Below are 15,802 nucleotides of genomic sequence, written 5' to 3'. Positions count from 1 at the left end.
AGAGGACTGAGGGTCTTCCAAATATTGAAAGTTTTGTATTTTGTAAATGTGTATATGTTTTTTCGTCATGTTTTTTCTCCATTTTTTTGGGGGGGGGGGTGTGTTAGAATACCATTTTGGTATTTTGTATATAGTTATTCCATTCAAAATGTATAACTTCACCAGTTTGGCCACTTGAGTACATTTGGGCTACTTGTGTGGGACACCTGGGTGACTTCATGATAAATGTCATGTAGCACACTCATTTTGGAAGTTATCATTCTGAAACTTTGCACAGGTACTGTTGCCCTCTTATGTTTTTCACTGAAATCTTCCCCATCATCCTATCTGAATGTTTGTTTTGTCTTGTTCATTTTTAAAGATCATGATACAACAATAAAAATAAAACATGCATGTTTTTTTTCATTGTATTATCTAAACCAGATCTATTGTGTTATATTCTCCTACATTCAATTCACATTTACACAAACTTCAGAGTGTTTTCTTTCAAATGGTACCAACAACATGCCTATCCTTGGTTCTTTGCCTGAGCTCCAGGCAGTTCGATTTGGGTATGTGTTCAGTCGGAAATTGTAAAATAAAAACCTGATGTTTATCTCCCAGGACAAATGAGCTAGCAACAGCAAGCTAGCTAAATGTCCATGACCATATGCATTTCAGGTAAAATAACAACCCAATGTTTAACCACACAGGATGAGACCCAGATGCAGACACAGGATGGTTTTGTTCTCAGAATATTTATTATAACAGACGGGACAGGCAGAAGGGCAGGTCGATGTCAGGCAGAGGTTCGTAATCCAAGGCAGAGTCAAAAAAGGGACAGAACGGTAGGCTCAGGGTCAGAGCAGGCAGAACAGTAGGTTCAGAGTCAGAGCAGGCAGAACGGTAGGCTCAGGGTCAGAGCAGGCAGAACGGTAGGCTCAGGGTCGGAGCAGGCAGAACAGTAGGCTCAGGGTCAGAGCAGGCAGAACGGTAGGCTCAGGTTCAGAGCAGGCAGAACGGTAGGCTCAGGGTCAGAGCAGTCAGAACGGTAGGCTCAGGGTCAGAGCAGACAGAACGGTAGGCTCAGGGTCAGAGCAGGCAGAACGGTAGGCTCAGGGTCAGAGCAGGCAGAACGGTAGGCTCAGGTTCAGAGCAGGCAGAACGGTAGGCTCAGGTTCAGAGCAGGCAGAACGGTCGTAACCGGGATCACTAGAAAACAAGAACAAGATAAACGGGAAAAACACACTGGTAAACTTGACAAAACCAACGAACTGGCAACAGACAGACATAAAACACAGGTATAAATACCCAGGGGAAGATGAGCGAGGGGTTAAACAGATCAGGGTGTGACACAATGTTTCATAATTTGTCTCCAATAGCAACAGCAAGCTAACTAAATGTCCATGCATATTTCATGTGTGTTTCGATTTGTCTCCACATTCATCTAGTAGGTTGACAGTTGCTTTTAGTTATTTTAACGTGACTGCTTAGAGGATAGACACACATGTAGGCACACGCGGAGACGGTTTGGTAAAGTTGTCAGTCAGTGGTAGGCTACCTGTTTTAAGAGTTAGAGAGGCGTGTGAGTTAGTGTTCAGGAGAAGTACTGGGAAAAGTGGGAATGTTTTCTCCAAAATCCTTAAGTTTATTCTACATTTTCATTTGATTTCATCCACATTGATTCAAGTTCAGATGTGACTTGATAATGAGTTTCGTAAGAAGGCTTTGAGTGAAGAGTCTCGCTCAGACCACACACACACACACACACACACACACACACACACCCCACACACACACACAACCCTCCACTCAGATCTCTCATCTCCATGGTTAGCTCCCTCTTCTTCCAGACCTTTGATTTAAGCACAGACCAGTCAAAAGAATAATGAGGCTTATGCCTTATTTTCTCATTAGTTCTGACCTGAGCTCCCCTCGACATGTCTCCAACTTGTCTTCATCTTCTTCAAGGAATTACATTTCCACCTACAGTGCCTTGCAAAAGTATTCATCCCCCTTGGCGTTTTTCCTATTTTGCTGCATTGCAACCTGTTTTTTAAATTGATTTTTATTCGGACTTCACGTAATGGGCATACACAAAATAGTCAAAATTGGTGAAGTGAAATTAAAAAAATAACTTTAAAAAAAAAATGTATAAGAAATAAAACACGGAAAAGTGGTGCGTGCTATGCTATGAAGCCCCTAAATAAGATCTGGTGCCTTCAGAAGTCACATAATGAGTTAATTAAAGTCCACCTGTGTGCAATATAAATGTCACACGTCCTGTCACATGATCTCAGTATATATACACGTGTTCTGAAAGGCCCCAGAGTCTGCAACACCACTAAGCAAGGGGCACCACCAAGCAAGTGGCACCATGAAGACCAAGGAGCTCTCCAAACAGGTCACGAACAAAGTTGTGGAGAAGTACAGATCAGGGTTGGGTTATAAAAAATATCAGAAACTTTGAACATCCCACGGAGCACCATTAAATCCATTAATAAAAAATGGAAAGAATATGGCACCACAACAAACCTGCCACGAGAGGGCCGCTCAACAAAACTCATGGACCAGGCAAGGAGGGTATTAATCAAAGAGGCAACAAAGAGACAAAAGATAACCCTGAAGGAGCTGCAAAGCTCTACAGTGGAGATTGGAGTATCTGTCCATAGGACCGAATTAAGCCGTACACTCCACAGAGCTGGGCTTTATGGAAGAGTGGCCAGAACAAAAGCCATTGCTTAAAGAAAAAAAGCAAACAAGTGTGGGAGACTCCCCAAAACATATGGAAGAAGGTACTCTTGTCAGATGAGAGTAAAATTAAGCACTTTGGAAATCAAGGAAAATGTTGTCTGGCACAAACCCAACACCTCTCATCACCCCGGGAATACCATCCTCACAGTGAAGCATGGTGGTGGCATCATCATGTTGTGGGTATGTTTTTCATAAGCAGGGACTGGGAGCCTGGTCGGATGACACTAAATACAGGGAAATTCTTGAGGGAAACCTGTTTCAGTCTTCCAGAGAATTGAGACTGGGAAATAGGTTCACCTTCCAGCAGAATCTATGGTATGATTTAAAGAATGCTGTACAGCAGCTGAACCCATACAACTTGAAGGAGCTGGAGCAGTTTTGCCTTGAAGAATGGACAAAAATCCCAGTGGCTAGATGTGCCAAGCTTGTAGAGAGACATACTCCCAGAGACGTGCAGCTGTAATTTCTACAAAAGGTGGCTCTACAAATATTGTCAGCTGGGGGGGTCATTAGTTATGCACACTCAAGTTTTTAGTTTTTGTCTTATTTTCCATCTTCAAAGTGTGTTGTGTAAATCTAATTTTACAAACTCCCCAAAAATCTATTTTAATTCCAGGTTGAGAGGCAACAAAACAGGAAAACTTTTGCAAGCCACTGTATCTATGTCACAGAAGTCAATCAAATGTTTTATTTATCTTTCCTTAAAAAGTTGAGTCTATTACAACACTTCTGCTTGTAAGCAGGAATCCGGAGGATAGAATTATAGTCAGATTTGCCAAATGGAGGGTGAGGGAGAGCTTTGTTAGGGTCTCTGTGTGTGCAGTACAGGTGATCTAGAATTTGTTTTCCCTGTGGTTGCACATTTAACATGCTGATAGAAATTAGATCAAACTTATTTAAGTTTCACTGCATTAAAGTCCCTGGCCACTAGGAGCGCCACCTCTGGATGAGTGTTTTCCTGTTTGCTTATGGCGGTGTACAGCTCATTGAGTTTTAGTGCCAGCATCGGTCTGTGGTGGTATGTAGACAGCTATGAAAACTACAGATCTCTACAGCTTATCATGAGGTACTCTCACTCATGCGAGCAGAGCCTTGATACTTCTTTTGATATCGTGCACCAGATGTTTACATATACGCATAGGCCCCCACCCTGTGTCTTACCAGAGGCTGCTGTTCTATCCTGACGATACAGCGTATAACCCGCCTGCTGTATGTTATTCATGTAATCATTCAGCCACGACTCAGTGAAACCCAAGATATTATAGTTTTTAATATCCCGTTGGTAGGATATACGTGCTTTCAGTTCGTCCCATTTATTTTCCAGCGATTGAACGTTAGCTAGCAGGACAGATGGCATAGGCAGATTAGCCACTCGTCGCGTGATCTTCACAAGGCACCCTAATCTCTTTCTGCAAAATCTTTGTTTCCTTCTTGCGCGAATAACAGGGATGAGGGTCTGTTCGAGGGTCTGTTCGGGTGTTTTGGTCCGACTCATTAAAGAATAACTCTTCATCCAATTTGAGGTGAGTAATCGCTGTTCTGATGTCCAGAAGCTCTTTTCGGTCATAAGAGACTTTAGCAGCAACATTATGTACAAAACAAGTTACAAATGTTGATGAATAGTTACATGAGAAACGAGACCAAGATGAGACTCTGGACAAGGCGGATACGGTATAGTAAAGGCCGTTTATTCAAGCGTAATGATATTTGGTAAAGCGTGCTGCACGGCCCCATTCGTCTAGCTCTTAGGGAGCTTTCGGAAGAAGAGGCCAAAAACATGTTGTGCAGTTCATTTTATGCATTGAAATGACGTAGGTAGATTCTGGTAGTCCTGGCTTCTGGTAGGTTGCTTGTAGGTGATAGACAGTCCTCTCCAGCCTGGTGTCAGTATCCCATTGGTTCTCGACAGAGTTCTTTGTCTTTGGAGCCCATCCCAAAGATGGTTTGAGTGTGTGTCTGTTTATGAGATTCAGTGTGTATGTTATCTTAGTCAGCCACCTGTGCGGGGGGGGGGGGGGGGGGTTCCAGTGCAGTTAGTATATACAAGAAACAGGGAGAGGGGGAGGTTAGGACACAGATTGCAAGCCAAAATTGCATGGTTAGGCCACAGGCAGACAACAGTCAGTGAATGCGTTGTTACATGTGTTAATATGTTATTACACAAACTACGCGAAATAGACAAAATAGTTGGTTAAGAGCCGATAAGACGGCAGCCATCATAAAAACAAAAAAATACTATTTTGTGTATATGGAAAACATTTAACTTACTTTAAGTAATATTTGGTTGTCTTTTCTGGCTTCATTTGGAGACTTAATCTATTTGACTTCTTAACCACAAAATTAAATGTCGTCAATTTGTTATTTTGATGTGTAGAGGAGGCATCAAAGTTACTCTTTAAGTACGGTATTTGCAGAATTTGGAATGGAAACATATATGAATGTGGCACTACGTCTCAGTTTTGCAACCCTTTCAGCCCAAATATGTATTTTCTGTCTAAAACCTCTAAAACCACTTCTAGCTCTGAACACTTGTTTTCTCTACGTATTTTACTACTTAAAAGAAGACAGAGAATAAAAAAAATAGGTCAAGTCATGTACTTGTGTGGATGGTTTCGACTTACAACGTATGCTTGTGTCGTGGACCAGTGTGGTCTCAGATGAGTGGGTAGCAGTATGTGCTATGTAGACGTATCCGTATCGGTGCAATGAAAATTAAAGCCCCCCCCCTTCAAAAAAGCCATATTAGAACATATGTGTTGTGATAATTGCATTGTTTACTGTATAACCTGTTAGTTCATATGCCTTGACACCGTGATATATAGACCTAAGGCCGAGACAATAAGAAGTCACAGTAGCAGAATAAATTCAATCACACATTTGTTTCATGTATACTTGACATATATAGTCCACAAAACATATAACTATAGATATATATATATATATATATATATATATATATATATATATATATATATATATATATATATATATATATATATATATAGTTTTTTTTCTGTCAATAATGACATTTGGCTTCGGGGTGATTGGTCTGAAGCCAAATCTAAGCTGGCTAGTAGCTTGGCTCTTGCACCACCGTGCTCTGCAGCACTCGGACAAGCGGAAGCAGAAGTTGTAGCAAATTTCTTTCAGACATTGTCGGCCTGAAGAGTCCTTTTTTTTGGTCTCTCCCTAACTTTTCTTTAGTACCAACTTTCCATTTTTTTATGATCCATGAATTTCTGTTGTGACTGAGTGACTGACAGAGAGTCAGAGCGGGTCTCACTGGCTCCCAGTAGGGGCGTCTGACTAAAATCACCGTAAAGCCAAAGTAAAAAATTGCCATATTAGAACATATGTGTTGTGATAATTGCATTGTTTACTGTATAACCTGTTAGTTCATATGCCTTGACACCGTGATATATAGACCTAAGGCCGAGACAATAAGAAGTCACAGTAGCAGAATAAATTCAATCACACATGTGATTCATCAGAGCAACATCTGTCCAGTGGAAGTCCACAAAGCATATTGAATGTAACAAACAGTTACATGACTTACTACAGGGGTCTAGCAAGTGAATGTTTCTGACATTTTTCTGGAAAAAACAGCTATCGATTTAGAATACTGGAGAGTTACCTCAAGTCACAAAGATAACAGGAGCTGCCTCCACTATTCCAGCACAATTTCAACTTCAACATTTCAACATCATCATATCACCTCTTTGATTAGTCTAATACAAGTGACAACTAAAAGATACCAAAAAACAATTTAGTCCAATCAACATAAGTTAAATATAATGTGGCTGTCAATGGTTTTGATCTCTGTGTGCGTTTGTGTGTAAGTAGAAAAAAACATGTTGACTCACCTTGTAGAGAAACACCAACAACGTCCTCCTCTCTTCTCATGCTGCCCAAACACTCTATAACTCTGTCATACAGGACCTACACGCTTTTAGATTTGGTTGTACTAGGCTTCCTGGATAAAATACTCGCTCGCTAGCCTGAACTTCCTTTCATGGGCAACGTTAACTAGTTAACATTAGCCTTCTACATCTAGCTACATGTTGAACTTCCAACATCTCAGTCCAGGGGCACAATGAATGAATTTATGGTTAGATCAGAATCGCAGTTATCCTCATTGGCTAGCACGGAGAATTAAGTATAACCAAGTCCAAATCCCTATCTCTATCCATGGCTAATTAAGGAAGGGCCACATTTATTAAGATAGCTTGCCACTGGAGGACAGCTGGAGGACAACAACAATTCAACAAGATGCAACAATGACATTTTTTTTCTGTCAATGACGTTTGGAGTTTGTTATGATGTGATTGGTGTGAAGCCAAATCCAAATCCAAACTGGCTTCCCTTTTTGTGCACCAGAGCCATTCCCTTTTGAGCTCACTCAGTTTAGCTCAATGCTATTTAGCTCAAGGCTATTTTTATTATTACTATTATTTTTAGTTATCAGGGAAGGCCATATGGCTTCTCTTGCATTCAATGATAAAAAGTGCAGGTTTCGACCATATTGATCATAGTCTGCTGTTGGAAAAACGTATGTGTTATGGATTTACACCCCCTGCTATAATGTGGATAAAAAGTTACCTGTCTAACAGAACACAGAGGGTGTTCTTTAATGGAAGCCTCTTCAACATAATCCAGGTAGAATCAGGAATTCCCCAGGACAGCTGTCTAGGCCCCTTACATTTTTCAATCTTTACTAACAACATGCCACTGGCTTGAGTAGAGCCATGTGGAAACTGAGTAGAGCCATGTGGAAACTGAGTAGAGCCATGTGGAAACTGAGTAGAGCCATGTGGAAAGTGAGTAGAGCCATGTGGAAACTGAGTAGAGCCATGTGGAAACTGAGTAGAGCCATGAGGAAACTGAGAGGAGCCATGTGGAAATTCAAAACTATACACGTCAGCAACTACAGTAACTGAAATGACTGCTACACTTAATTAACAAAGAGCTGCAGTTAGTTTCAGAATGGGTGGCAAGGAATAAGTTAGTCCTAAATATTTCAAAAAATAAAAAAGCCTTGTATTTGGGATAAACAATCACTAAACCCTAAACCTCAACTGAATCTTGTAGTAAATAATGTTGAAATTGAGCAAGTTGAGGAGACTAAACTGCTTGAAGTAACCCATGACTGGAAACTGTCATGGTCAAAATAATATTGATATAACAGTAGCTAGGATGGGGAGAAGTCTGTCCATAATAAAGGCGCTGCTCTACCTTCTTAATTAACAGCACTATCAACAACGCAGGTCCTACAGGCTCTAGTTTCTACCTTCTTAACAACACTATCAACAAGGCAGGTCCTACAGGCTCTAGTTTCTACCTTCTTAACAGCACTATCAACAAGGCAGGTCCTACAGGCCCTAGTTTCTACCTTCTTAACAGTACTATCAAGAAGGCAGGTCTACAGGCTGTAGTTTCTACCTTCTTAACAGCACTATCAACAAGGCAGGTCCTACAGGCCCTAGTTTCTACCTTCTTAACAACACTATCAACAAGGCAGATCCTAAAGGGTCTACTTTCTACCTTCTTAACAGCATTATCAACAAGGCAGGTCCTACAGGCCCTAGTTTTGTCACCTTGACTACTGTTCAGTCGTGCGGTCAGGTGACACAAAGAGGACAAATGCAATTAGCTCAGAACAGGGCAGCACAGCTGGCCCTTACATGTACACAGAGAGCAACCACTAATAATATGCACGTCAATCTCTCCTGCATCAAAGTGGAGGAGAGATTGACTTCATCACTACTTGTATTTGTGAGAGGTATTGACATGTTGATTGCACTTTGCTGTCTGTTTAAACGACTAGCACACAACTCGGACACCCATGCATACCCCACAAGACATATAACCAGGGGTTTCTTCACAGTCCCCAAGTCCAGAACAGACTATGGGAAACACACAGTACTACATAGAGCCATGACTACATGGGACTCTATTCCACAGTACTACATAGAGCCATGACTACAAGGAACTCTATTCCACAGTACTACATAGAGCCATGACTACATGGAACTCTATTCCACAGTACTACATAGAGCCATGACTACATGGAACTCTATTCCAGAGTACTACATAGAGCCATCACTACATGGAACTCTATTCCACAGTACTACATAGAGCCATGACTACATGGAACTCTATTCCACAGTACTACATAGAGCCATCACTACATGGAACTCTATTCCACAGTACTACATAGAGCCAAGACTACATGGAACTCTATTCCACAGTACTACATAGAGCCAAGACTACATGGAACTCTATTCCACAGTACTACATAGAGCCATGACTACATGGAACTCTATTCCACAGTACTACATAGAGCCATAACTACATGGAACTCTATTCCACAGTACTACATAGAGCAATGACTACATGAAACTCTATTCCACAGTACTACATAGAGCCATGACTACATGGAACTCTATTCCACAGTACTACATAGAGCCATGACTACATGGAACTCTATTCCACAGTACTACATAGAGCCATAACTATACAAAACTCTTTTCCACAGTACTACATAGAGCCATGACTACATGGGACTCTATTCCACAGTACTACATAGAGCCATGACTACAAGGAACTCTATTCCACAGTACTACATAGAGCCATGACTACATGGAACTCTATTCCACAGTACTACATAGAGCCATGACTACATGGAACTCTATTCCAGAGTACTACATAGAGCCATCACTACATGGAACTCTATTCCACAGTACTACATAGAGCCATGACTACATGGAACTCTATTCCACAGTACTACATAGAGCCATCACTACATGGAACTCTATTCCACAGTACTACATAGAGCCAAGACTACATGGAACTCTATTCCACAGTACTACATAGAGCCAAGACTACATGGAACTCTATTCCACAGTACTACATAGAGCCATGACTACATGGAACTCTATTCCACAGTACTACATAGAGCCATAACTACATGGAACTCTATTCCACAGTACTACATAGAGCAATGACTACATGAAACTCTATTCCACAGTACTACATAGAGCCATGACTACATGGAACTCTATTCCACAGTACTACATAGAGCCATGACTACATGGAACTCTATTCCACAGTACTACATAGAGCCATAACTATACAAAACTCTTTTCCACAGTACTACATAGAGCCATGACTACATGGAACTCTATTCCACAGTACTACATAGAGACATAACTACATGGAACTCTATTCCACAGTACTACATAGAGCCATAACTATACAAAACTCTTTTCCACAGTACTACATAGAGCCATGACTACATGGAACTCTATTCCACAGTACTACATAGAGCCATGACTACATGGAACTCTATTCCACAGTACTACATAGAGCCATAACTATACAAAACTCTTTTCCACAGTACTACATAGAGCCATGACTACATGGAACTCTATTCCACAGTACTACATAGAGCCATAACTATACAAAACTATTTTCCACATCAGGTAACTGATGAAAGCAGTAGAATCAGATATTTTTTTTTTTTTGCGTATAAAAACACTCCTTAAGGAACAGCGGGGGACTGTGAAGCAACACAAACATGGGCACAGACACATGCACACACACACACACACACACATAATAACATACGAACTATAAACACACACGTACACATGGATTTTGTGGGCGTGAGGGCACACACTTTGTGTGAATTGTGAATTCTGTAATGAATGTATTGTATAACTGCCTTAATGCTGCCTTGTCAGCAACTAATGGGGATCCATAATAAACACAAATGCTACGGACGGAAACAATATCATACTCTTTTTGACCAGACAGCATCAGATAGATGGGTTACACATTCAGAGACAGTTTCGCTCATTCTGATGTTTTTTACAGTGAGATACATTCAGCCTCTTGCTAATTGAAGAAAAATGATGAAACTCAGAAAGACATTTTTTGGGGGGGAAGCCTGGCTGCCCTGGACAGGTTTCTAATGTTTCAGAGGCTATGAGATAAATTTGGCCTACTTGAGTTTGCCTACTAGAGTTTACCTACTAGAGTTGGCCTATTTGAGTTTGTCTACTTGAGGTTGCCTACTTGCATTTGCCTACTTGAGTTTGCCTACTTGAGTTTGCCTACTTGGGTTCTTCCTACTTGAGTTTGCCTACTTGATTTTGCCTACTTTCAGCATCATCCATTTTCGATTTATTGTGTCGTTGCTGCTGCTTCAACTTCCAGTGTACTGTAAGTTACTTGAATCTGGTTTTATTGTGATGTCAACGACTGAGAAATACATCATGGGGCAAGAAGCATATTGTTTTTTAATCAAATAAATTATTGTTATTATTATTATTATTATTATTGTTATTATTATTATTATTACTCTTGTCCTCCTTCTCATTTTCACGTTCTCCTTCATAAACTGAGCAGAACACTAGGCCTAATAAATAAATACAATTCAGAAGAAACGTTCGAGACTCCTCCTGAACTACCACCGTAGCCCTGCACAGCATTGGTTAGGCAGCACACAAAACAGGGTGTCACGTTCTGACCTTTATTTCCTTTGTTTTGTCATTATTTAGTATGGTCAGGGCGTGAGTTGGGTGGGCAGTCTATGTTTGTTTTTCTATGTTTTGGGGCATTTCTATGTTTTCGGCCTAGTATGGTTCTCAATCAGAGGCAGGTGTCAGTAGTTGTCTCTGATTGAGAATCATACTTAGGTAGCCTGGGTTTCACTGTGTGTTTGTGGGTGATTGTTCCTGTCTCTGTGTTTTGCACCAGATAGGGCTGTTTTTGGTTTTCCACGTTTATTGTTTTGTAGTGTTCGTGTTTATCTTTTTTTTATTAAACATTAATCAATATAACCACGCTGCTTTTTGGTCCGCCTCTCCTTCACCACAAGAGAACCGTTACACAGGGTTTGATCAGCAAGAGCAGATTAGGCCGGGGCTCAGGGATGGAATATCCATTGTAGTGTGTAATGCAGCCCAGTTTTATTTACTCCGTCCCAGCAGCTCTCTTAGACAAATAACATTGCTCTGTGCTTCTCCCAGCATGCACTTTGTAGTCTATAGGCTATGGATAATTTGATTGAGACCACACTAAATAGCTTATAGCCACACTTGATATTGCGAGCCCAGCGGAGAACCAGTGATGAGGGTTGTCATTGGGCCCACATTGACATATATCCTAGTAAGCAACTCATTTAAAAACACTGAGAAATATTTTAATTTAATTAATTACAAATTACATGACCCTCCCTGGACTATATATACCAATTCTGTACATTTCGATCCATCCCTAAAGGTAACGTTAAACAAGGCATTTTTTGGGGTGACCAGACCAAATTCGCAAAGATATGTGAGATTAGTCAGTCTCATTGAAGTGTTAGATCTGTTCTATGAAATCATGTCTAAGAAGCGATATAGATCTGTTCTATGTGTTATAGATCTTTCATTCCCGTTGAAATCATGTCTAAGAAGCGGTATAGATCTGTTCTGTGTGTTATAGATCTTTCATTCCCGTTGAAATCATGTCTAAGAAGCGGTATAGATCTGTTCTATGTGTTATAGATCTTTCATTCCCGTTGAAATCATGTCTAAGAAGCGGTATAGATCTGTTCTATGTGTTATAGATCTTTCATTCCCGTTGAAATCATGTCTAAGAAGCGGTATAGATCTGTTCTGTGTGTTATAGATCTTTCATTCCAGTTGAAATCATGTCTAAGAAGCGGTATAGATCTGTTCTGTGTGTTATAGATCTTTCATTCCCGTTGAAATCATGTCTAAGAAGCGGTATAGATCTGTTCTATGTGTTATAGATCTTTCATTCCCGTTGAAATCATGTCTAAGAAGCGGTATAGATCTGTTCTATGTGTTATAGATCTTTCATTCCCGTTGAAATCATGTCTAAGAAGCGGTATAGATCTGTTCTATGTGTTATAGATCTTTCATTCCCGTTGAAATCATGTCTAATAAGCGGTATAGATCTGTTCTGTGTGTTATAGATCTTTCATTCCCGTTGAAATCATGTCTAAGAAGCGGTATAGATCTGTTCTATGTGTTATAGATCTTTCATTCCCGTTGAAATCATGTCTAATAAGCGGTATAGATCTGTTCTGTGTGTTATAGATCTTTCATTCCCGTTGAAATCATGTCTAAGAAGCGGTATAGATCTGTTCTATGTGTTATAGATCTTTCATTCCCATTGAAATCATGTCTAAGAAGCGGTATAGATCTATTCTGTGTGTGCTATTTCTATGCTTCCCGTTCTTAACTTTAGTGTTTTCTTCTTTTGCTTTTGGTTTTTGTACACCAGTTTCCTAACAGCTGAAAATACTATAATTTTGGTTATTACATTTACATTTCACAGCAATTTAGACAATACAATTATTCTCTACACAATGACTGCTTGTTTAATCACATTTATTTATTTAAATAGCCAAGTCAGTTAAGAACAAATTCTTAATTACAATGACAGCCAAGGAACAGTGGGTTAACTTCCTTGTTCAGGGGCAGAATGGCAGTTTTTTTATCTTATCAGCTCAAGGATTCGATCTAGAAACGTTTCGGTTACTGGCCCAACGCTCTAACCATTAGGCTAGACATAAACTGAAATTAGGCGAACTATTCAAATTTTTGCAACCAGGAAATGGCAGAGCGATTTCGGCATATTGCACCTTTAAGAGTAAATACTACAAAAAAAGTGTCCTCCTTAGTGAAGTTTGTCCCCACAGCTCAGTGACGTCTGTATTTTTCCCTAGACGGCATAGACCAGCAGGTGTCAGCAGAACCCAGAGCCTGTAGTGAGTTAGATGGAGGGAACTGAAGAGACAAAATACAACCACACAAACATACATGTTTTTCAAATAAACAAAGCTTGATGCTGTACTAGTAGAACAGACCGAGCAAACCCCCATTCTCATCGACGTGGCTCGAGTGGAACAGGTTGAGAGATCCAAGTTCCTTGGCGTTCACATCACCAACACACTAACATGGTCCAAACACACCAAGACAGTCATGAAGAGGGCACGACAAAACCTATTCCCCCTCAAGAGAAGATTTGGCATGGGTCCTCAGATCCTCAAAAGATTTTACATTTGCACCATCGAGAGCATGGTTGCATCACTGCCTGGTATGGCAACTGCTCGGCCTCCGACCGCAAGGCACTACAGAGGGTAGTGCGTACGGCCCAGTACATCACTGGGGCCAAGCTTCCTGCCATCCAGGACTTCTATGCCAGGCGGTGTCAGAGGAAGGCCCTAAAAATTGTCAAAGTCTCCAGCCACCCTAGCCATAGACTGTTCTCTCTGCTTCCGTACGACAAGTAATAGCGGAGCGCCAAGTCTAGGTCCAAGAGGCTTCTAAACAGCTTCTACCCCCAAGCCATAAGACTCCTGAACATCTAATCAAATGGCTACCCAGACTATATTTGCATTGCCCCCCTCCCCCTCCCCCACTCCCCTCTTCTAAGCTGATTTTACTCCCTGTTATTATCTATGCATAGTCACTTTAATAACTCTACCTACATGTACATATTACCTCAATTACCTCGACACCGGAGCACCCGCACATTGACTCTGTACCAGTACCCCCTGTATATAGCCTCCATATTAACTCTGTACCGGTACCCCCTGTATATAGCCTCCACATTGACTCTGTACCGGTACCCCTGTATATAACCTCCATATTGACTCTGTACCAGTACCCCCTGTATTTAGCCTCCACATTGACTCTGTACCGGTACCCCCTGTATATAGCCTCCACATTGACTCTGTACCGGTACCCCCTGTATATAACCTCCATATTGACTCTGTACTGGTACCCCCTGTATATAACCTCCACATTGACTCTGTACTGGTACCCCCTGTATATAGCCTCCACATTGACTCTGTACCGGTACCCCCTGTATATAGCCTCCACATTGACTCTGTACCGTAACACCCTGTATATAGCCTCCACATTGACTCTGTACTGGTACCCCCTGTATATAGCCTCCACATTGACTCTGTACCGGTACCCCCTGTATATAGCCTCCACATAGACTCTGTACCGGTACCCCCTGTATATAGCCTCCACATTGACTCTGTACCCCCTGTATATAGCCTCCACATTGACTCTGTACCGTAATACCCTGTATATAGCCTCCACATTGACTCTGTACCGTAATACCCTGTATATAGCCTCCACATTGACTCTGTACCGTAATACCCTGTATATAGCCTCCGCATTGACTCTGTACCATAACACCCTGTATATAGTCTCCATATGGACTCTGTACCGGTACCCCCTGTATATAGCCTCCACATTGACTCTGTACCGTAATACCCTGTATATAACCTCCACATTGACTCTGTACCGTAACACCCTGTATATAGCCTCCACATTGACTCTGTACCGGTACCCTCTGTATATAGCCTCCACATTGACTCTGTACCGTAATACCATGTATATAGCCTCCACATTGACTCTGTACCGTAATACCCTGTATATAGCCTCCACATTGACTCTGTACCGTAACACCCTGTATATAGCCTCCACATTGACTCTGTACCGTAATACCCTGTATATAACCTCCACATTGACTCTGTACTTGTACCCCCTGTATATAGCCTCCACATTGACTCTGTACCGGTACCCCCTGTATATAGCCTCCACATTGACTCTGTACCGTAATACCATGTATATAGCCTCCACATTGACTCTGTACCGTAACACCCTGTATATAGCCTCCGCATTGACTCTGTACCGTAATACCCTGTATATAGCCTCCACATTGACTCTGTACCGGTACCCCCTGTATATAGCCTCCACATTGACTCTGTACCGTAACACCCTGTATATAGCCTCCACATTGACTCTGTACCGGTACCCCCTGTATATAGCCTCCACATCAACTCTGTACCGTAATACCCTGTATATAACCTCCACATTGACTCTGTACCGTAATACCCTGTATATAGTCCCACTATTGTTATTTACTGCTGCTCTTTAATTATTTGTTTTTCTTATCTCTTACTTTTTTTCTTCTTAAAACTGGTTAAGGGTTTGTAAGTAAGCATTTCACTGTAAGGTGAAATTTGGGGCATGTG

At 41.2% G+C, this 15,802-nt stretch overlaps 1 long non-coding RNA gene across 1 annotated transcript in view; it reads right to left on the bottom strand.

The window, feature by feature from the left end:
• Positions 1-752: 752 nt before the first annotated feature.
• The window catches only part of LOC149971178 (uncharacterized), a 28,148-nt gene continuing 13,098 nt past the window's right edge, over positions 753-15,802 (bottom strand). The window contains exon 2 of the long non-coding RNA XR_016492811.1: positions 753-1,191. This is a non-coding gene — a long non-coding RNA (uncharacterized LOC149971178). The remainder of the gene's footprint in view (positions 1,192-15,802) is intronic.

Source organism: Oncorhynchus mykiss, chromosome 28 (assembly GCF_057628025.1).
Source record: "Oncorhynchus mykiss isolate SJ-2025 chromosome 28, ASM5762802v1, whole genome shotgun sequence".
NCBI classification, from domain to species: Eukaryota; Metazoa; Chordata; class Actinopteri; order Salmoniformes; family Salmonidae; genus Oncorhynchus; species Oncorhynchus mykiss.
Note: the sequence above shows the minus strand (reverse complement) of the source record. Positions and strands in the feature narration are given on the sequence as shown.